This window comes from Hylobates moloch, unplaced genomic scaffold (genome assembly GCF_009828535.3).
Source record: "Hylobates moloch isolate HMO894 unplaced genomic scaffold, HMol_V3 SCAFFOLD_6, whole genome shotgun sequence".
Classification (NCBI taxonomy): Eukaryota; Metazoa; Chordata; class Mammalia; order Primates; family Hylobatidae; genus Hylobates; species Hylobates moloch.
Genome location: NW_026652281.1, coordinates 116701109 through 116723387, shown reverse-complemented (window position 1 = coordinate 116723387; position 22279 = coordinate 116701109). Strand labels below are relative to the sequence as shown.

The window sequence follows — 22279 nt, the reverse complement described above, 5'->3', positions numbered from 1 at the left end:
CAGCTCCCTAAATCCCAAATTCAGGAGAAAATGGGCTGGTGCTGATGGTTTACAAACGGGGAAACTGAGGCTAAGGAATCTACGTAAGGTCACTGTGTTTGTGGCAAAGCCAAGAGGAACTGGATCCGTGCTCAGTGCAACACCTCAGGGCTCAACACCCCCTCCCGACTCCCCCTATCATCAGTCATCCCCCAGCCTTCTCCGCTCTGCCTGGGATAAGCATATCTCTCCCGAGACTGAAGAGAGCCTCCAAGCCAGGTACCCCGGCACGGCCCAGAGCCTACTCAGACCTGCACGCCACGATGGGGTTCAGGGACAGGGCATCCTGGGCTCGTCTGGGTTAAGCCAGGCGAGCAGAGCTGGCTCCCGCCCCGAGAAACGCGGCCAGCTCTGGGGCACAGGCCCCAGAACGGCAGGAACAGCCGCCATCACCTCGGGCCTGGAGCGGGCAGCGGGCCTGGAGCGGGCAGTGGACGGCGCGGGAGGGAGCCGGGCCTAATTAGTCGGCCTGGGACCCGGGCGGGCGCCGGGGCGGCAGACGCGGCCGCCAGAGCCGCGCAGGCACGTCCGCGTCCGGCTGGGAGGCGGCAGGGAGCCGGGAGGCGCCCTGAGCCGCGGCGGGACAGGCAGCCTGGGAAGGCCTGGGCCAAGGAGATTCCGCACCGAGAAGGCTGGCCTCCCCTCATTCCACGGTGCCACCAGGCGCAGCAATTAGAGGCTTTCAAAGTTTGTCCTTAATTGGTTTCATTTTTGCCTCATAAATGATTCATGGCCCCAGAGGTCTGGGAGGCGGAGGGAGTGGCAGGGGAAATTTGGGGAGGTTTTTGCCTCGGGCCAGGCCCCCTACCTGAGGTTGGGGAGGGTGCCGCAGGCCCAGCCCAGGAAGGGATGAGAGGGGCTGGGAAGCCTCGGGCAGGTGGGACCCTGCAGCAAAAATTAAAACCCAGGCCCTCTCCTTGGAGCGCTGACTAATTAGGAACTGCAACTTCTTTTCAGCACACCAGAGCTCTGCAACCAGGCCTGGAGCCACCGCAGCTGCTGGGGCCCTGGGAGCATGAATAATAATGTGATGATAACAGAATAACAGTGTCAGTAGTAATAATAAGGATGGCGAGAACAACATATGCGTGATCTCTTTCAGCCACCCCTGCTCCCGCAAACACTAAGATCTGTTTTACAGATGAAGAAACTGAGGCTCAAAGGCCTGCCCTCTGACCGTCAGTCTGATGCCACAGCCCCTTAACCCCCAAACCCCCAAGCTCTTAAGAGCACAGGACTGACTATTCACCCTCCAGGAATAGTGCCTGCCAGGAGCGTCAGGAGCTGCAGGGCCTAAGGAAGCCTGGGAATGGTCCTGAGGCCTGAAAGAAGACCCCAGCCGGTACCAAGTGGCCCCACACCCACCTGAACCAGGCTGGCTCTGCCCCTCAACAGGCTGTGTGACCTTGCAGGGCCTTAACTGACCCATCTGTAAAATAGGGGCACAGGAGCCCTATGCCCCCACATTGAGTGCTAACCCAGTGCTGGGCACTAGGATAGACAGGAGATACCATGGACCCCATGGTCAGAGAGCTCCCAGTCTAGGGACACACAGAGAAAGGTTTAAAGAAGTCTGTACAGAGAACCCTGAGCGCTCAGTCAATGGGCAAAGTGCTGGGGAGCAGTACCCAGAGGGCTTCTTGGAGGAGGTGAGGTGGGAGGAGGAGGTGAGGTGGGAGGAGGAAATGCCTCTCCTCTGACCCCATAACCAGCCCACACAGGATGCTCAGGGAGTGGGTGTGGCCCACTTAAACCCAAGACTGGGGTTGGACCTTGAAGAAACCCAGAACTACAGACCACATCAGAGTGACAGGGATGCAAAGTGCCCAGCTCAGCCTGCCCATGATGCTCCCTTTGATCCTGAACAGCTATGGGAGGTGAGGCATAAACTGAGCAGGGCCCACCTGGCCCCTGGAAATCCTGGAGGTGAGGGAACACATGAAACAAGTCAGAGGGTAAATGCTGGGTGGGCTGACTCCATTGGAGCAGGGCCCAGGGTCTCACAAATATCATCTCCTGTATCCTTCAGTTCCTCTGACACATGCACCAGGCTCCCCTCTCAAAACCCACTGGTCCTCAGGCCCCAGCCACAGCACAGTCCCAGTCAGCTCGCTGCTCTCCCACCCAGCCTGCTTCCACTGGGCAGTGAAACAGCCTGCACCAGGGCCAGCACCACTTCAAGTGGTTGTACGTCCCTGCACCTCTCCGCAGCTCTCTGAATGGCATCTATGATCTTTCCCATTTCCCGGATGAGCAAAATGAGGCTTAGAGAAGCTAAGGGACCTGCCCAAGGCCACATAGCTCAGGAGCACCCACGTTCCTCTCCCTGGCCTCTTTGTGGCTCAGTATCCCTGACCTGTCCCAGGCCTGGCCATTCTTGCCCCAGCCCTGACCTGTCCTGTCTGGACAAAGACCACACCAAAGCCCACACTCCTGCAGAAACTAGGACTTGATCTGGCTGAGGCTTGTGGTCAGAAGACCCACAGGAGGTCCAGGAGGTAGTGGGGGTCACTGTGTACCCTGAGACCCCTGGGGCATGGGGGTCTTCTGAGGCTTGGATGGGGTAGCAGGGGAAGCTCCCACAGGCACACACAGGGATGGGGGTGAAGGGGCTGACCATATTCTGTGGCTTCCTCCCTGGGAAGAGCCAACTTCAAGGCCCCTATTACCCACACTTGGGAGGAGGCCATCCATGGGATTCTGAAGCTGGGGCACACATCCTCTGGAAATCAGACCGAGCTCTACCCACCTCTGCTCCACCCTGCTGGAGGACACTGCTGAGAAGCCGGGCAAGGCCCACCCTCTCCGAGCCTCAGTGGCTTCATCTGCACACTGGCCCGATAATGTCCTCTGAGCCCTTTGAAAAAGCCTTTGAGAATAGGTTTAGAGGTTTTCCTTGAGAAAAGGGGTTTGGAAGAACTGGTCTATTTTTGGTTGGGGGCACTTGAGACACTGGGGTCAGTGTACCATAGCAGCTTGGCAATGGCTTGTTGAATACACACAAGTGGCCGGGTTCTTATCCTCAGCAGGTCTGGTCAACAAACCCTTCCCAGGTGCCCACTCTGGGCCAGGACACTGGTCTGCCCTTTGCTCCTCGCTGTCCATCTACCTGTCCCAGGGCTGCCCAGCCAGGTCACTGGGGTCCCTCTCCCCGGCCTGCCCGGAAGCTGCACGTCTCCAGTGGGTCAGCACTGACGTCAGCAAGACTGGCCGGGCGTGGGGCCCGCCACCTCCGGAATCACCAATTAATTAACTTTTTCAAATTAATTTCCCAAGCAAAATTCCATAATTACATCTGTCTCCATCAGCCCAAGCTAGGCAGGCAAGAGGACCCTGCAATGAGGTGGAATGTGGTGTAAGAGGGTGGCCATACCAGCCCTGGGACCAGCTCAGAGAGGCCACTGGGGGTTAGGTTTCACCACAGTCGGGCACTGGCCTGGCATCCTTATGGATGCTATCTGGGAAAGGAGGGGGCTGAGAGACCAGAGCATTCCGGCAAGGAGGTGGGGGCTCAGGGAGACCCATGGCTGGCCCAGTTCATCCCGATGCCCCCATCCCCCACCCTGGTGCCCCTAAACCACAGCAGGTCTTGGCATGGCCCAGTAGCAGCACAGGCACCGCGAGGCTGAGGAGGCCACGGCTGCGGCGTTCTAATTTCCCAAAGGGGCTGAGATTAATTAGCTCACACACAGGCGCAGAGAGGGAGAGGAGAGTGGGAGCAGGAGCGGGCAGCGTCAGGCGAGGAGCTGGCTGGCACTCCCCCCTGCCCGCCCGGCAGGCAGTCGGCGGCCTTGACAGCCTGGGTGCTCTGAAGGTCAGTGGCCAAGCTGGCTGAGCCAGCAGATTGGCACCATCTCCTTCCCAGAATCCTCAAGACCAAGGCTGGGGTACAGTGACCAGGAGGATAGTCTGGGGGGAGGGGCTCCGCTGTCACCACGCTCTATCAGTTCTGTGCCAGGTGCTCTGTCCACATCATCTTGTTTGATGCTCACAGCAACCCACACAGGTATGCACCATGATTCTCCCATTTCGCAGATGAGGACACTGAGGCTCAGAGCTGAGTGGGGCACTGGTGTGGGTCAAGGTCAAGCAAGTGTGGACAGTGGAGGTGAGGCTGAAAAGAAGGCTGGCCCAACTCTAGAGCCCACACTTCTTCCCCTGGACCCCTGTATAGGTGTGAGGGCTACAGGAGCTCTGGGCCTGGGGGACTGGAACACCAGTCACAAAGCTCCTAAGTGTGTCTGTCTGCAGGGAATGAACTTACCCTTGCCTCAGAGAGTGTGCAGGGCAGACTCGCACAGTCATTTTACAGATGAAGAAACTGAGACCAGAAAGGGGAAATGGTCTGAGGCTGGGACCAGCCTCTAGTAAAGTCAACCCGATGAAGTGACCTTTAGTGAGCCCTGACCCAGGGCCATGCAGCGCCTGGTGCTAAGTGACACACGGACCACGGGATGGGGGGTCATTGTGGCTATGTCCCTGTATACCAAAGAGGAAGTGCCAGCTCAAGGGCACTTGCTCAACTCCTCCCTGCAGGGTGCCCAGGAGAGGGAAATGGAGCCCCTGGGGAGGGGGTGGAGGAGGTGCGCAACCCTGACCAGGCCCCGAGGCAGCTTCCACAAGGCCTAACCATGGAGTTTCCCAGAACCTGTCTGCAGGAAGAACCCAGAAACCCCAAGGGGCATCCATCTGCTCCTCAGGGGATCCCCCACCCACCCATCCACCCTCCTCCCTGGAGTTAAGGGGTTAGGTTAGCAGTTCCAGTGCTCTTAAGTTCAAACCTGGAAAGTGCCTTGAGATAGCAGAGGGCCCTAGGAGAGTTAAGGAGCTGGGCATGGGGGAGGGGGCTGGCTCAACTAGGAACACTACACATCTTGTGCGTAATGGGGCGAGGGGAGCCCCTCATCTCAGAGACATAGGCTCAGGCCATGCCAGGGTCCAAGTGGGCTTTGGAGTCAGGATTCCTCTCCTAGCTCTGCAGTCTCCAGCCTAGGTGACCTCAGACAGGTTGCTGACCCTCACTGAGCCCAACCCCTAGCCAGTGAAATGCAGCCGCTGACAGCCCCCACCTCGTCAGGTCCTGGAGAGGACCTATGCGAAGGGGTCAGTGTAGGGTCCACATGCAGTAGGTGCTCAACTAAGGATAGCCGTGTTGTTGTTTTTACTGTCATCATCTGCCAGCATAAGCATGAACATCACGGACAAGTCAGGCCAGGCGTGTTGGGTAACCCAGGTCATGGCCCCGGTTCTCTCACCGTTTGCTTTTGAGCTCTGAGGCAATCCTTCATGCCTCAGTTTCCCCAGCCCCAAATATAAAGCATTCCCCCTCTAGCCTGCAGGACCATGGGGAGATGGACATGTGGTAGAAGCCTGAAGGTTACAATGAGGGTAGCACCCCACTGGCCAGGCTTGCATCTCCTCTTCTGCCCAAAGGAAGAAGGCCTACCTACACTTCTAGACAGCCTTTCCTCCTACCTCCCTCGCCCTCAGCCCTGCCGGCTCATGTCGGCTCTTCTTAGATCTCCCACAGCCCTGACAGCCCTGCCACAAAGGCACATCCCAAGCCTCTCGCCATCCTGCAAAGGCTCCATTTGCCACCTGGAAGTCCCTGCTCGAGTCTAACAGATAGCCTTGCTGTGTGAGCGTAGGGGGTGGGAGACAGAGAAAAAGCCTTGAAACTACAGTCGGCTCTCTCTGTTCCCTCTGATATTAGGAAGCCTCCAGGATTTTCCACCCAAGGACCATGGGTTCCTTTGCCCTGGGTCCAACCCATTCCCATCCCTCCCCCAACCCCTGGCCCCCAGCTCAGCCTCTTCACTCGGGTACCTCATCATCCCCATCTGAGAACAGCCCTAGAGAAGGCTAAATCCAAGACATTCTAATTAAGGAGCCCTTGTTGTGGGATGCCACCCCCGGAAAAATGCCAGCTCTAGTGGAGCAGGTGGAGGGGCACACTCGCCTGGAGATCCAGGTGTGACATAATGAGAACTGATGACAACACACCCCACCATCTACTTCAGGTCCTGCGGCTTTGAGACAGAGATGAGAGTCATACCGATCTCACTGGTGACAAACATGAGGTCAGAGAGGTGAGCAGACTGGCCCATGATTACATAGCAGGCAGTGACCAAGCCAGGTGTGGAGCCCAGGCCTGTCCAGCTCCAGAGTCTGCGGCACGGGCATCCAGTTTCCTGACTGGCCACTGCTGTTTGTGTCCCTCAGGATGCTTGGGTCCCTCTCTCCTCAACCATGGCCCAGTCCTTTATGGAGACCTGTGTGGCCAGGAGGAGGGAGCCCAGCTGGGCCTGAGTCCTTATAGCCACATGACCTTTGACCACTGCTAGGCTGTCTCAGTACTGTAGGCCCAAAATGACCTGTCGTCTGGGTGTTAGGAGATTGCATCCAAAGCCCTTCATGACCATGAAGCCATTCCCATCAGACTCACTTCTCTCATCCAAAAAACGGCTTTTTTTTTCTTGGCAGCATATGGAAAAGGGGTATATCCTTATTTCTGCCCAGTGCAAGGAAGGCAGACCCCAACCCCAAAGGGGGGCAGAGGCTTAAAAAGACTCCCTGAGGGCATATCCTCAGCTCTCAGCACCCCAGGACTTCCTTATACACAAGCCAGCTCTGTACCCATTTTGCAGGGCTGTAGACTAAGAACCAGGGCCATGGCCAAAATCTAAGTGGGGGCACTGGATAATGAGGGCCTTGGCAACTAAGGGGACAGGGAGAAGCAGGTGTGCGGTAAGCAGGGAAGGTAGGCAGAAAGACTCCTGGGCCCATTTGATCAGAGGTCTCATTCTTCCCCCCATCTCTGGCACACCCCTGTCACCTCCCAAGGACCCCATGCCCCAGGTCACGGAACCAGCTGGCCACTTAGTGGTCCTGGGGAAATCGACTTTCCCCGGCACTCCTTCTCCAGCCTTTCCTTTTCCCAGCTCCCCTGTATCTCTCCCCCATGTACCCAACCCACTCTGCCTAGGCCTGAGGCCCTGTACTAGAGGGCAGTGGGTTTAACACTCTCATGCCTGATACTTGGGCCTCCTCCCCAGAGAGGGCAGAGCCAGTTTGGCTATGGGAAAAAACCATCTCCACCTCCCCATCCACACCTTGCAGAACCCGGTGGACACAACATGGCTGAAGGCCGGGCCTCTTCCGTGTGAGCCTAAACACGGGGCATCTGGGGGAGCAGAGCCCTGACCACAGCAGGTGTGCCTGTGCCCTGGCCCACTCTATGGCATCATCTGGGGATAAGCTATGGCCTGAGAATGATGAGGCCCCAGTGTGTGGGGCCAATGAGGTGAGAGTGGCCTATATGTGCACGCCTATGTGTGCCTGTGTATGTGCATTCGCCTAGGTACGTGCCAGTGGGTGTGTGCGCCAGAGGCTGGGCTGTGGCTGGAACCGTGAGTGTGCTTCTGGAGCGCCACATGGGAGCTGTGTGTGCATGGTGCATGTGACCGAGTCTGTACCATGTGTGTCGGCTGGGTGTGCTGAGTCGTGTGGAACTACGTGTGCTGCGAGTGACTGTGTCTGTCCTAAGTGTGTGCCCGGGTGTGCCGTGTGTGGGGTGCGTGAGTGTGCACTCTGCCTGCCAGGCCGCAGGGCCTCTCGGGGCTGCTAGGGATGGGGTGACTCACGTCTCCTGAGCTAATCCTGCCGCCCGCCCGCCCAGCTCACCCTGCTCTGCTGGGCTGATGGCGGGGGGGGGGGGGCGGCGCGGGCAGCCGCGGTGGGGAGGCTGGCTTGATAAATAACCTGCTGCTTCCCCAGGCCTCTGAAAAAGGGAGGCTGCAGCATGGGGAGGAGCATAAGGGCGGAGGTGGGGGAGGCTGTCCTGGTCCCCCAGACTCTGGCTGCCCTGGCCCCCTCGGCCCAGGCTGTGGCTCCGGGGTTCCTGTTTCATCGAAACTTGAGCTGGGAAAAGCCTATCGGGTCATCTTGCCTGTCCCGCCAGCCACCAGGCCCAGGCAAGCTGCCCCTCAGGGGACAGGCCCGCAGCCTGGCCTCCCAGCCAGTGGGTGGGTGGGTGGGGGGAGGATATTTCTGTCCAGACTAAATGCAGCTCTAGGCCTCTGTCTGTGTACTCCCCCCAACCCCAGCAGCTGCTCCCAGAGGCGCCCTGGCTCTGCAGGACTGACTAAATATAGGCCCCCCACCCCAGCAAACCCCCCATGTTCACCAATTCCCAGTGGCCCCACCCACATGAGGGTAGAGGGGAAGGCTGAAGAGCCCACTGTGTGACCTTGGGGCAGCGTATCCCCCTCTCTGGGCTCTCAAGCTATGAAAAACCAAGCATTACTCAGCTCTAGGCCCTGCCCTACCTAACGGGTGCTTTTGGAGTGTAGACTACAAAGGTGACTGGGTTGGGGTCTTCGCATAGGAGATAAGGGCTGAGGTCCCCTCCCCAGAGCACCCCAAGCACCTTTAGGCTTATACACATGGCCCCTGCATCCTGCCCGTTCCTTGCCCAGGCCGGGCAATACCAGGCTCCTCCAATCTGCCCTGGCCGGATCCTGGCCAGGAAACAAGTTGTGCCAGGCTTGGGGTGGAGGGGCGGGAGCATGACAGCTGCTATTTCCTGGAGGCCACAGTCGGGCACAACCCGGATTCCTGCCTGGCTCCACACTCCACCAGAGCCTCTTTGAGGCTGCAGGCCCTCAACAAAGCACCCCCTTCCCCGTGTCAGAGCTATTATCAGACCCCACAGGATCATTCCACTCCCCTCACTGCACTGGCATAGGCAGGAGGAATGTGCCTGGATGCAGCTCGCCTCTAGGACTGGGGAGAGGTGGTCTCTGCAGGGTTCCACAGGCTGGGAGGCAGCCCCAGGTTCCCTCCTCCTGCCTGCCTGCCCACCCGGCTGCTTCCCCCAGCCCCACACGCACCAAATTCCCCACATGCCTGTCTGTCTCTGACAGCTCGAGCAAATACTTGGCTGCGCGGGCACCCGCTGTTCTGAGCCTGCTGCGCCTCCTCCCTGCCTTCCCGGGGGGCTTTGCAGACGCAGCCAGGGATGGAGGGGGCCAGAGCCAACCAAGAAGCTCGGTGGGCAGTGGGAGAAAGCAAGGGCAGGAGAGACCAGCCTCAATGCAGAAGCACCACCTCCAGCCCCCGGGGCCTGAGGGACCTGGGAGGCCACTGAGAGCCAGCCCAGGAGGGGCAGCAGCTGCCGACACCCCCACTACCCCCGACACCCCTGCTGCCCCCCGGAACCTCCCAGGAGGACCTTCCGGAGGCCTCCCACTTGCCTCAACCGATGAAACAGCATCTGCCACCCCCGCGGCGGCAGCTCAGGACAGGGCTGAGGGCACCACAAGGCCCCTGGGGAAGGCTTTGAAATCTGGACGAGGGCCCAGCCCCTCTTGGCAGTCCCAGCCCCCCAGCATAGGCCCAGCCTCAGAGCATGGGGGGTGCATTCCAGCCCTCCTGCAGTGTGCGGGGCACACCCGCCCAGCTGCCAGGCTTGGGATGTCTCCACTTGGACTTGCTGGGGGCCTTATTTGCCCCCATTGCCCTCCTTCCTGCTAGCCTGTCTCCCTCCCAGGAGACCAGTGGAGGAAACACTTCCTGACAGCAGCTGGGATTTTCCGCTGGACACTGCACCTCACTGGCCGGCTCCTTACCTCCCCCCACCTCAGTCCTTCCCCGGGAGTCACCAAGTCACACCCCACCCCACGTCTGCAGCAGAGGAATCCTCCCCTCCCAGCCGATCTGCCACTAGCCCCAGCATCCAAGCACAGCACAGACACTGAATGAATGACCTCATGGGTAACAACCTCCATTCTGCAGATGGGCAAACCAAGGTCAGGGGAGAGCCCAGGGAGCCAGGCATCCCCCACTGTGCTCTTCCTGAAAGGGGCTGACTGCAGGTCCCTTCGCTATTCCTTTGCCTCCCCCCACACTTTCTGCCTCAGGAGCCAATTGAGCCCTCCCAGGCTTCTGGAGGCATTAGGATGACTCCAAACAGAATCTCTCAGTGTACTGAGTTCAAATGCCCTGCTAGGCTGCTCTAGATGGCACTCCCAACTCTCCTGCAGCTCAACAGTGGTCTTGAAAAGAATCCCAAGGTATTGTCACGGTGACGTTAGACCTTGAATAAAGCCTGCTCTCCCCATTGCACAGATGGGGCTGCTGAGGACCCCAAGGGAGGGGGAGCTGCAGGCGGCCATGAGTCAGAGGGGGAGCTGGGAAGCCGCCCGGCCCTGCCGGCTGTTGCTGGAAGCAACAGCCTGCATTTCCTCCTCACGCTGGTGCCTCGGGAAGCGTGGGCAGCGGGCGGGCGGGCACCGCCAAGAGGACCCCTCCTGTGCCTGTGGGCCAGCCGCATCCCCTCACTGCCTGACTGGGCCCACAGCCCACTCTCCACACCGGCTAGAGCTCCAGAGGGGCTGGCTAGGGGCAGAACAGGCATTTCCGTCCCAGGTATGGGCTCATGTCACCTGAGGGCAAGAGGCCCTGTGACCTCAGGGCAGCCTGACCCCTAGAGCTTCAGTGTCCCCTAGCATCAAACATGGAGACTGAAACATGACCATTTACACTTCCTTCTAGCAGCAAAATCCATGGTTCTGTGATTCTAGAATCCCAACGAGAATCCTGACTTGAAAAATGCCTCCATTCCAAGCATTCTATCTATGATTCTAGACTCCCATGACTAAGAAATTCTAGGCCACCAAGATCTGATCCCCCCAGGAAGAAAGGGGGCCAGGTCCACTTCTGCCTACTGCTATGAGCCCAGTTAACTAATTTCCCATCTAGTTCTGGGGGAGGTGGGTCAGGCAGGAGAGGGGCTGGGTCTCTCCCATCAGAGTCAACAGGAACTGGCATGAAGCTGTGGGGAGCCCCTGGCCCGGAGAGAAGCTGGTCTAGTCCTAGGGGACAGGCCACCTCCTCCTGGCACACACAGCCACTAATGCCACAGATGTCAGGAAGTCAGCCCGCACCAGAGTGAGAGTGGGTGGTGGGGGGTTTGCATGCCTGCACCCCATCCTGCGGCTAGGAGGGAGGGAGGGCGGGCGTCAGGTCAGGGCTGGTCTCTGCTTCTCAGGTTCCAAGCCAAGCTCCACGCTTTCTCTTCCTGTCTTCACCACCCACTGCTTCCTCCTTCCCGCCACAGTCCCCTCACCTCCCAGGCCAGTCCCAGCCCAGGCCAGCCGGCAGCCAGCCCGGGCAAAGGCTCCCAAGCCCATCTGACAGATGGAAAAATTGTGGTCCCTGAAGAAGATAGGACCTGCCCCACTGGCTTGGCTTAGCAGCCTATTGCTCTCTGGCTGCATCTCTCCGCCTTGCCCCTACCTTGCTTCCCAGAATCCTCCACAGGGCCAGTGGGTCTCCACATGCCAGCCTGTCCACCAGCAACCCCCTATCCCAGTGTCCCCTGATAGTACTCATCCTCACCATCAGTCATCCAGTCATTCATTCATTCACTTTTATCCACCCAACTAGCCTATCAGCCCATCTCCCCACCACGTCCGGCCCATTGCCAAGGGTTATGGGGGCCTCAAAGAGGAAAGAGCAAGGCCTGTGCCCAGCAAGCATTTAAGGAGTCCCTTCTGTGTGCCAGATAGTGTGGAAGGTACAGGAAACAGCACACAGAGGCCAACAGCCTGTCAAGGGCTCCGCCAGGACTCCATCCCACTAGGCAGTGGCAAGTTACAAACTCCCAAGGCCTCAGTTTCCTCATCTGTATATGGGGATGCTAACCACATGCATCTGTCCCAGGTATGGGCTCATGTCACCCGAGGCTACTGTGGGGATGAAAAAAAGTGCAAGTCAGAAAGCTGTTAACATGGTGCCTGCCAGAGAGAGGACTTTCGTTGGGCTACCCATTACCACTGGCTTTGTTACAATCTATTATAACAATAGCAGTTGGCTGCGCGTGGTGGCTCACGCCTGTAATCCCAACACTTCGGGAGGCTGCGGCAGGTGAATCACTTGAGGTCAGGAGTTCAAGACCAGCCTGGCCAACATGGAGAAACCCCGTGTCTACTAAAAATAGAAAAATTAGCTGGGGGTGGTGGCGCACGCCTGTAATCCCAGCTACCCAGGAGGCTGAGGCAGGAGAACTGCTTGAACCCAGGATGTGGGGGTTGCAGTGAGTCAAGATGGCATCATTGCACTCCAGCCTGGGCGACAGAGTGAGACTCCATCTCAAACAAAACAAAACAAAACAAAACAAAACAAAAACAAAATAGCAGTTAACAGTTGGGGGCTGCAACTGATTACAGCAGCAGCTAAAGTTCTTCAAACATTTATTTGGTGCCAGGCACTGGGGGTACAAGAAGGAATCACTGCCACATCCCATTGCAAGGCTGGCAAGGAGCAGGCTCAAAAAGCCCCAATAAGCATCTGATGAATGAGGGGATCAATGACAGGAGGCATGGCCCTGCCTGCAAGGAAGGTATAAGCCAGCATGTTTTCATGGGTGAGGGTGTCTTTCTGCACACACGTGTGTGTATGTAAGCACTTAGGTGTGTTACACATACATATGTGTGCCTGTGTGAGAGACCTGGGGATCCAGTGATGCCAGGAGCACAGCCACTCAAGCCCACTCAGGCCCCCACCTGACACCACCCCTGCCAGTGATCACAGCAGAGCCAAGGGGACTGTGGCACGAGCAGGGGCCAGGCCCACAGAGAGAGGCCTGGAAAGATGCTTTGCATAGTTCTGGCCATCGGATTACAGGCCCAGCCTAGGCCCCTACTTGGGGGTGTAGGGGCTGCTAGGTGTTGCCCCACAGGAACCCAGGCCCCCAGTGCCCGAACATTACGCCCGTACTGGCATGGCACACAAGTGTTCCTGCTGGCAGGCTGGGCACGTCTGAGGAGGTCAGAAAAGGTCACAGGTGAGGGAGGGAGTGCTGGGCCCAAGGGCGATGTGGGGTCTGCCAGACAGGGGAGGGCGGGTACAGGGCTCCCCGGGGGCCACCAGGCAGGCCTGGCTCTGCCCTGCTGGGGCCGGCAGCTGGAGGGGAGTAAATATAGCTGGGGCGTCCCAGCCACATTCCTGGGAGGCCAGCGAGGCCCGCCTGCCCGCTGCTCTAAGCAGAGCGCAGCAGCCAGGGCCCAGAGCCGCCACTGCCCTCTTCCCAAACAAACAGAAAAATAAATAAAACCAGCTCTCAGGGCCGGCCGGCACAGCTGGTGGGGGAGGGGGCAGGAAGGGGTGGACAGTGGTTGGGGGGTGGACAGGCAGGCGGACCAGTTGCCGCGGTTTCTGTTCCACTGGGAAGGAGGAGGCCAACACAAGAGGAAAATGGAGGAAAAGGGCAGGGAGATGGCCAGAGATGTCAGCAAAGGGGAGAGAATCCCGAAGAGATGAAGGGTGTCACAAGGAGAGGTGTGGGGAGGTAGGTCAGGAGGGACAGGGAAACTGTCAGGGGCAGGCACAGTGGGGGACAGTTAGGAGAAGGCAGAGGCAGCCTCTGGGTCAGTAATTCAGCGGCAGAGATGCCCCGGGGGGCGGTGGGGGGTGGCAGGCAGAGACAAAAGGGGCTGTGTGGGCTGGGGCAGGGGGCCCGCTTGAAGGGCCATGAAATATTAAAGAGCTAGGCCAGTGAGTGACAGAGGTCATAGGAAGCAGGAGACTAGCCGGGGAGCAATGGGGGACCCTGAGGCGGAGGGCTGCCCCACCTCTGGCCTGTCTCTCCACCACCTCCATCACAGCCAGTCTCCCCAGCTCTCCTCCTGCGATGGAGGGACAGGCTGAGGGTGGGAGGGGCCGCAGGGATTCGTGATGGCAGAGAGACCTCTGCAGTTCCCTCTTCCCTAGGGCTGATCTGGGTACAGCTGGCCTTCCAGAGCTGCCAGCCACCCTATCAAGAAAGCCAGGAGGCCTGTCAACACAGCCACTGCCACGGCACCTCCTGGGGAAGGAGCAGGAGACATCCAGCTTCTCCTTCCCAGGAAAAATCAGCCAAGCCACCACTTTCCACAGAGACCTGCGGGCAGGGATGGCTGGGCCTCACAGCTCAGCTGAGCCAGCAGGTCACCCCCCAGCCCTCCCACCCTATCCCAGCCTGGCCCCATTACTAGCTTCACGACCTTGGTCAGTCCCCTTGTCCCTCAGCCTGTGTCTTCACCAGCTCCATCCCACCCTAGGCTTGGGGTGAGGAAAGAAAGAAGGCAAGTAACACCTTGAAAACATACTGAGGCCAAGCATCTGCACACATCATCCCAGAGAAGGCTACCATGTGCCCCATGGGGTCTGTCCTATTATCAGTCCCATTTTACAGATGGGGAAGAGAAAGTCAGACAAAGTGATGTGCCCATGGTCACACACCTGGTAATCAGCCGAATGGAGACAGAAGTGCTAGGTGTGAGCCACATGTTATTTTCTTAGGATTCACGGGGACGTGCATTCCTTGTCTCTATAAAAGCCAGCGTTTACTGAATACATATTGTAGGTGAACACCTCTCCCTGCCAGGCACTATGCAACCATCTGTGTCCATCTGAAAATGACCTTGTGAGGCAGGCATTCTCTTACCATCCAATTGCAGAGATTAGGAAACTGAGGTTTGTAGAGGTAACACAACTGGCCCAAATGTCACACATCCAGCTAGGCAGTGACATGTCCAGGATTTGGAGTCAGATCTGATGGAGTCTAGAGCCACTGCTCATACACACTTGTCTGGGTGGGGGTTAGGAGGAGCCGGTAGGAGTGGAGCTCAGTGGTTCAATTGGCTCCAACAAGGGACACCCAGAAAAGGTCAAAAACAAGGTCACAACTGCTGTGGGGGGTTGGGGAGATGGCAACTGCTTTGAGGATGGGAGAGGGGCAGAACCTGTAGGAGCCCCAGGTGAGGGTACAAGCTAGGGTCCTGGCTAGAGTGATCTGCTTGGTCTACCCAGAGCCCCCATACCAGGTAACACCAGCCCTGCCCCAGTGTGAGGATACCGAGGCTGACCCAAAAAGGGCCAGTGGAGCCCTGTCTTGTTGGTCCCCAGGGTTCTAACCCGTGCTCCAGGGCCAGTGTGCCTGGAACTAATCACCTCTCTAGAGCCTCGAGTGCTGTGGAAGGCGGGGCAGGATCCCCCCCTCCCTCCTAGGCCCTGTGAGCCCAGAGGGAGGCCAGCATCAGAGGCAGGAAATGAAGAAGAATTTGCGATCTAATTGAGCTGGCGGGGGGGATTAGGCGGCAGAATGCAATTACAGGGGCTGGAGTGGGGCCAGGGCACTGACACCCCAAGATGTGGCCTGGCCCAGGTGACTTGGCCCAGCCAGTCTCTGGCCAGAGACACTAGACTTAGGGTTGGGAGTATGGGTACAGGCAAAGAGGTTGGGACCAGACTGCTTCTCAACACACAGAGGACTGCAGGGTTCCAGCTCCCCGTAATACCCAGAAGCAAGAAGTTTTCCTGGGAATCCTCCCCCAGGGAACAAGCCTATGGACTCTCATCTGGGGATATGGCAGCCAGACACACATGTTCTCACAGGCTCCGTTCATACATGTGCAAGCATGTGCTCACACTCCCAGGTAAGCCCCACATATCCACATTCACCTGCATAGGGGCAGGCTTCCCAGCCTGGAGACACACAGGCTGGCCCTTTGCTGCCACTGGCTCCACCAAATGGTGGGTTGTGGGGGCACAACCCCCTCCCTCAAGAAAACCCACTCATGACCTTAAAATCCTTTTATTCCCGTAATCACATGCTACCATTGCCGTAGGTAGATACACGCTGTCACCCCAGCCCCAGCCTGTCTCCCTCTGCGGCTTCCAAAACTCCCAGCAGGCAGGCAGACGGGGAGGCTGCCCAGTTACTGCTGGGGAGGGAAGGGGTGTAGGGGTTGCAGGGGGAAGGACTGAGTGTGAGAGGTTCAATTCTACACACACACACTCCATGCTACACACACCTTCAGGGCCTCAAACAACCAGAGGGGGGAGATTCAGTAAGACAGAGATACAGAAAGAAAAAGGAAAACATAGCCAGCCGCCACCACAGACAGAGAGAAACCACTGTCCATACAGCACAACAGGCCCGCTCCCACATTCACAATTCAGACACACTCTACTCAGAGTCAGATCCCCCAGATTTATAAGCATATACAAGCACACAGATACACACAAATCACAAATCCAAACTCTCCAAAATTCCAAGCACACGCAACTCATAGAATATATTCATTCCCAGATTCACGGGGACATCGCCAATCTTCAGAAATACAGTCTCACATTCACAAACACACATGTACACATACACTACAGATCCACACACTTCTAGATCAGGACAGATATACATGCCCTGATTCATAAATCCATGTATGTTTAGACTCCCACACCCTGAGACAGACATTCAACACAGAGATTCACAGATATAGATACACTACTTAGAGACACACATGTCCTGAGTCATAAGCACACATCACCCAGATTCCTACATCCCAGAGCAACAGACTAGTGCCCACACAGCCTCATCTCTGTCAGCTGACACTGCCTCTGGCTTTAGGGGGCAGGTGGAGGGTTGGAGATTCCTGGGTCTTTGAGGGGGCAGTCCTTTCTCATTGCTCGAATCCAGGAAGGGTGGGCTCAGCGTTGGGGGGAGGTGAGGGGGAAGTAAGAGAAAGCAGAAAAAAACTTTAGTGGGATATTCTTGTTGGGCAGTAGCGCGTGAGTAACGGGGGAGGCTTTTTGTGGTCTGGTGAGTTCCAGCTATGAGTGAGAGTTTAACTATTAATACACTTAATCAAGGACACTTCACACACACATACACAGCCACACACACACGCATGCACGCACGCAGGCAGGCGCGCGCGCGGCTAGGATGGGACCAGGTGGTGGGGGTAAGAGAGGGAGAGCCCCAGAAAAAAGAAAAGAGGGAAAGCCCCAATCAGGGCCCCAGGGGGCGGGGAAACGGGGCGGAGCTTCTATCCTGGGCCTGCCTCCAGAGCTGGAGCAGTGATTCATTTGTGTACCACCAGAAGGGTGGGGTTTCATACACAGTAGGTGCTCAATACAAACATATTGGGCCAACAAATGAATAACATAAAAAGTGGGCAATAGTAACAGTAATAACAATGTGTGAACCCCCCCATTCTTGTTCAATTAGGGCATGCCCCAGAGCATCATGCTTGTTAATTCGGACTAAACGGTCAAGCCACCAGACAGAGGCTCTAGGAACCCAGGCTTGGGTCTGGCTGGCCCGTATTCCCTCATTCCTCCACCCTATCCTGCAACCTGGAAAGTCAGCCCAGCCCAAATCCCTCTCTCTCTCCTAGCAAGACCCCCTCCATTCCATCCTCCCATAAACAACAAGGTGCAGTCAGTCCTAAACAAGGCAGGGTATTTCATTCCCCTGGACTTGTTTCTTCACCCAGATACAAGCCTGCCCCCACACTCCTATGGGTCTCAGTTTCACATGTGCCAAATGGGTAGGAGGCAGGCAGAGCTGGAAAGGGGCAGAAAGAGTTGAGGGTCACAGTGGGAACCCATGGAACATGGGCCTGTGCTGGCCGGGGCCCTGGATATAGAATCCTCCCCTCCCCTTCCCCCACCCACCCCAGCCCAGCCCAGCCGGGTGGACATTCCAGGCCTCACGTGATAAAGACGAGGCCACTGGCCCTCGGGTAAGTCAACAGGCTCTGTCGTGGGAGAGATAGGAGGCCCTGGCCAGGGTCACCTGCTGAGCGGGGAAAACGGCCAGGACCAGATACACACATAAATAAGGCACCAACCCGACAGCCAGCCAGCCAAGGGTCTGTCTTCTGCAGAGGCTCACCTTGGAAAGGGAGATGGCATGGAGAGGGAGGCCAAGGCTGACTAGGGGCGTCCCTGGGAGAGACCCAGCTCCTGCGAGGATGAGGGGTAGGGGGGTTCTACCCAAGTTCCGGGGGCTGGCTGGGAACTCAGAGGCCAATCTCCCTCAGCTGTTCCCATCTCTTCCCAGGGCAAAAATCAAACCGTCACCCCCTCTCCCTCCTCCCCAAGGAGAGGACAATTTCCGTTCTGGGAGGGGGGTGACAGCTGCAGAGCGGGCCACTCCCCACCCCCCCAAGCTCCAGCCTGACTCTCATCTAGGGAAACTGCTAAATCAACAATACGCAGTTACGGGTAGGTAGCCCGCTGGCCTGAGTTTCCCCGCACGGCTCTCAGAAAGGGGTTTAGAGGGGGCTTCGGTCTCACTTCCCGGTTTTCTAGTGGCGGTTGGACACCAAGGCACGGGCGTCTTTCAGGAGGGTGAAGCTTAGGCCAGTAGGCCCCCCAAAACGTCTAATTTAAATACTCCCAACTGCAAAGGACAGACGCCCTCCACCCCGCGGCCTGGGGCAGCTGAGGTGGCGCCGGGCGTTCAAATCGCGCTCCAAACAAGTCCGCAGCGACCGCGCTCGCAGCCCCCGCCAGGCGGCCCCAGCGGAAAACTTGAAAGGGACTCTGTTTGCCGGCGGCCCTGGGGCGGCTCCGGCGGGGGCGAGGGCCGAGCGATCTCACACACGCCCCCTCCCCAACGCTTCCAAAGAAAATGCGGGGGTGGGGGGGCAGGGCCCACCACAAATCCAAGGGCTCCAAACAGCGCCCGCCGCGTGGGGAAAGGTGGGGGTCAGGGGTCTGGTCCGCTGGTCACCCCCTTGGCTCCCCCGCATCCGAAGACACGACTCTCAGACCACCCAAGGTCCAGGAGGCAAAGGAGGGCGCGGTTGCCAAACCTTCAGACCCCCGTCGCGGGAGACTTCAGGTAGTGGGTCTTTCCGAATGAGTCACTACAGAACCCCCCAAATTTACTGGTGCTTCCTTGCAGCCCGAGGCACCAACCCAACTCCGCGCACCCCTTCAGATTCCCGGGGGGGGGGAAAGAACAAAAAGAGATCTTGCTCCCACTTTGGCCGCTTCAGCTCTTCTGACAGGTCCCGAAGGTGGCCCCCTATTTAAAAACCGGGGTCACTCACTTTCCGTCGATCCTACAAATAAACAAAGCCAGGCGCACCCCGCGCTCCCCGCCGGAAAGCAGCCCATTCCGGGCGAGGACAACTTCCCCCAGCCAGAAAATTAACACATTCCTCTCGCGGCGGTTCAGCCCCTCACTCCGCTCCGGGGAAGCGAAAGGGAGGGGGGCTCGAGCCGAACTTCATGGGTAAATTTGGGGCCAGAGCAGCGTGGCAGGCGCCTGGGACGTACGCCCCCCACAGTTCCGCAGCTAGAGGAACACCCCCATTCTCCCTCCCAGGCTCTGCACGCTGCGTGGCCCACGCGGGGCTCGGGAGACAGCTCAAAAGACTCCCCAAGGCTGGGAAAGGAGGGAGGGAGGGGCCGCGGGGCACCATGGTGGTGGGGGAGATACTTTGATGGAAAAAAAAGGTCAAACTTCATCAGCCCGCCGGGCACCCCGCAGGCAGCGGGGGCGAGGAGCCGGAGGAAAAATGCAGAAGTAGCCGCCGCCTCTTCCAAGTGGTGGGGGAGGCTCAGCCACGCGTGGTCGAGGGCGCCCAGAGCAGTTAACGTCGCCCCTCAACACAGGGCTGCAAGTGGGGTCTGATGGGGGCAGTGCGCGCCAGAGATCTACAAGCAGCCGCCCCCGCAGGCTGAGCGCCAGCCCAACGCCAAGAGGTGAGGACCCCGGGCGCCCGCCGCCCCAGCGCCCGCGAGCTGGAGTAGTGGGGGGGCGGCACCCCGCACGGAGCGTCCCAGCCCCACTCCACGGCGCTCAAGCCGCCGTCCCAGACCCTAAAACCCCTCTTTTTGTCTGAACTCAGTGATCTGCGACCGAGCATACTGCGGCTTAGGGAGGCTTGGGTATAGCAGCGGCCACCGAGCGATCACCGGCGCTAGGTCTCCCAAGCTCCGGGGCTCCGCGATTCATGCTGCGGGCGCCCCCCGCCCCCTCCCAAACACGGACCCCTCCTTCCGCGTCCCCGGCTCTCCGCACCTGAACTTCGGGGGAACCCGCGCAGCCAAACTTTCCGCCGACTTGCAGAGAACTCCGGCCCCGGCCGCGCACCGAACCCCGGGGGAAGAGAGGGAGGTAGGCGGGGAAGGGGAGGGGGCCGGCCTCCGGGGGGGGGGGTCGAGGGAGGGCCGTGGCCCGACACCTACCGGCTCTCCGAGTCGTACAAGCCGCCACCGCCGCTGTCGCCGCGAGGCCGAGGGGGAGGGGCGGGGCAGGGAGCTGCGCTCCGCTCTGGGCACCGCCGCCGTGGTGCGCTCCGCTCCAGCCGCCAGCAGTGCCCGGGTCCGGAGCCCGAGTTGCGCCGCCGCGGCTGGCCCGAGGCGGGGAGGGGGGGAGCCTGCAGCACCTGCCCCTCCTCCCCCTCCCCGCGGCCCAAATTAAAAAACAACAAAAAGCAACTAATCACCCTCGAGCGGAGCGCGGCTCGCGGGCGGAGGGCTCAGCGTGCGGCGCCCGGACTCAGCAGGCGGCGCGCATGGCTGGGCGCTGGCTGGGCAGGGCTGAGACCCGGGACCAGGCTTCAGTGGGTAAGGCTCTGCCGCTTTTCTCGCTCGGCTCGGGCGCCTGCTCTTGCCGCCAGTGCCGCCTCTGCTGCCGCCGCCTCTACATCCCCGCTCAGGCTCAGCCGCCTCTGCCGCCGCCGCCGCCGCGCGCCCGCCCGGGCAGGAGCTATGAACGCTGCCCGGGGGCTGCCGGCAAAACCCGGACCGGACTCGCCGCTCCCTCCTCCCCTCAACCCCCTCCACCTCGGCTCCCCTCCCTCCTCCCGCCGCCTCCCTCCCAGCGCAGCTCGGGCCACTTGGACGCCGCGGGCTCTTAGGCCGGAGCTGCAGCCGCTGCGCCTCGAGCTCCCCGCGCCCTGACGCGGTCCACCCAGGCTCAGCTCCCTCGCGCGCCCTGTCTTCGCCTATTTCCCGCAACTTTACAAAAAAAAAAAGGACGACCTCCCCGCTTTGGTCAGGCGGTCTGGGTTTAGAGACGCACCTCCGGGGAAATCTGCTATCTTTCTGCCCCCTCTAGAGCAGGGCCAGAAGCTTCGAGGACCGGGAGGGAGAATTTGGCCGCGCCCCCCAGCTCAGGTGCGCGGCGGGCCAGAGATTCCTAGCCGAGGGTCTTGGGAGGTAGACGCGTGTTCCAAGACCCCACCCTTCCAAGAGCACCTTAATGGATTCAGTGGGCACTAGGGCCCCGGGAGAAAAGGGGCGGAGATTCTCGTTCCCATTTCTCAGATAAGGAAACTGATCCGAGAAAGGATATTTTGTCTCTTAGGCAGGCACCAGCCTCAACTCTTGAGTCCCGGGGCTAAAACGACTACGTACATTTGGTGCCCTGAGACCATGGCCTACGCACTCAAAACCCGAAACAATGCTTGGAACAGCAGCGCTCAATAGGTGCTGGTTGAAAGACAGAAGGAAAACTCAGCCTTGCCAGAGTAGGCGCCCAGTGGGGACACAGTTGGGCCTGCATATCCCGTTTTCACTCCATCAGTGCCCTTCATATGCTCATCTTGGGCTAATCCTGCTGCTGCAGATGTCTTCACCTCACGTACCCATGGTGCAAGCCCCGGGCTCATATAATCCCAACTGCATATAATCCCAAAGTGGAAGTTTTCTCCAATTCTTTGGGATTCTTGGGGCGGGTTTGTGCAAGGCCGACCTTCCTCTGCGAGGCGAAGAAAACCCAGTCCCCAGACCCAAGCAGGGGAGGGAGAGGGGGAGGGCGGTTGGGTAAGTCAGCCTAGGGTTAAACGTTACAGCCTGAGATCGATTGGGGCCCAGATAACAGGGAGTTAACTGTGGCGATCCGGACGCCTGCAGCCACAGGCGCGGCCTCGGTGGGAGAAGCGAAACTGTCTCCCACCTCGCTGCTTCCTCTCCTCTGCTCTGCGCAGCCTGGCTGTCTCCGAGACTGGCGCGAGGGCTATGGAGCATGGATCTCCTGGCAGCAGCAGCTGGTGCCCACCTTCCACGCCTTCTATATGTGGCCTTGGGGCCTTGACCCAACCGGAGTGGGGTAGGGGGAGGTGTCAAAGGGCAGAGTTCATCTGGAATGTGTTGCCTCTCTGCCACTCCTGATATCCAAGACCACGCGAAGTGACCCCTCCCCAGACATCGTGGACACCTGCTCCCAACCAGTTCCTTCCGAATGTTAAGAAGTGGTCTCCCTTAACTACTATGCCAAGAAATGGCTCCCTTGGGGAGGCGTTTAGTCTCTCTCCTCCTTGCCAGCGGTCCTTTTAATGCCCCCCTCCAAACAAACATGCCATGTGAGTAAAAGTAAGGTGCTTGCTATGGAAACCGTTTTAAGACGCCCATCACCCCCAGAAGATCACTTCCAAACTGCTTAAAGATAGGTATG

At 58.8% G+C, this 22279-nt stretch overlaps 1 protein-coding gene across 2 annotated transcripts in view; it reads right to left on the bottom strand.

The window, feature by feature from the left end:
- The window catches only part of CXXC5 (CXXC finger protein 5), a 36001-nt gene extending 15430 nt beyond the window's left edge, over positions 1 to 20571 (bottom strand). Inside the window, exon 1 of one of the 2 annotated variants that reach the window (XM_032158053.2) lies at positions 20068 to 20571. The gene's annotated coding sequence lies outside the window, so the exon portion shown is untranslated. Of the gene's footprint in view, positions 1 to 19900; positions 19966 to 20067 lie in introns of those variants that run through there. The other variant, XM_032158054.2, reaches the window with a different exon arrangement.
- Positions 20572 to 22279: the final 1708 nt, after the last annotated feature.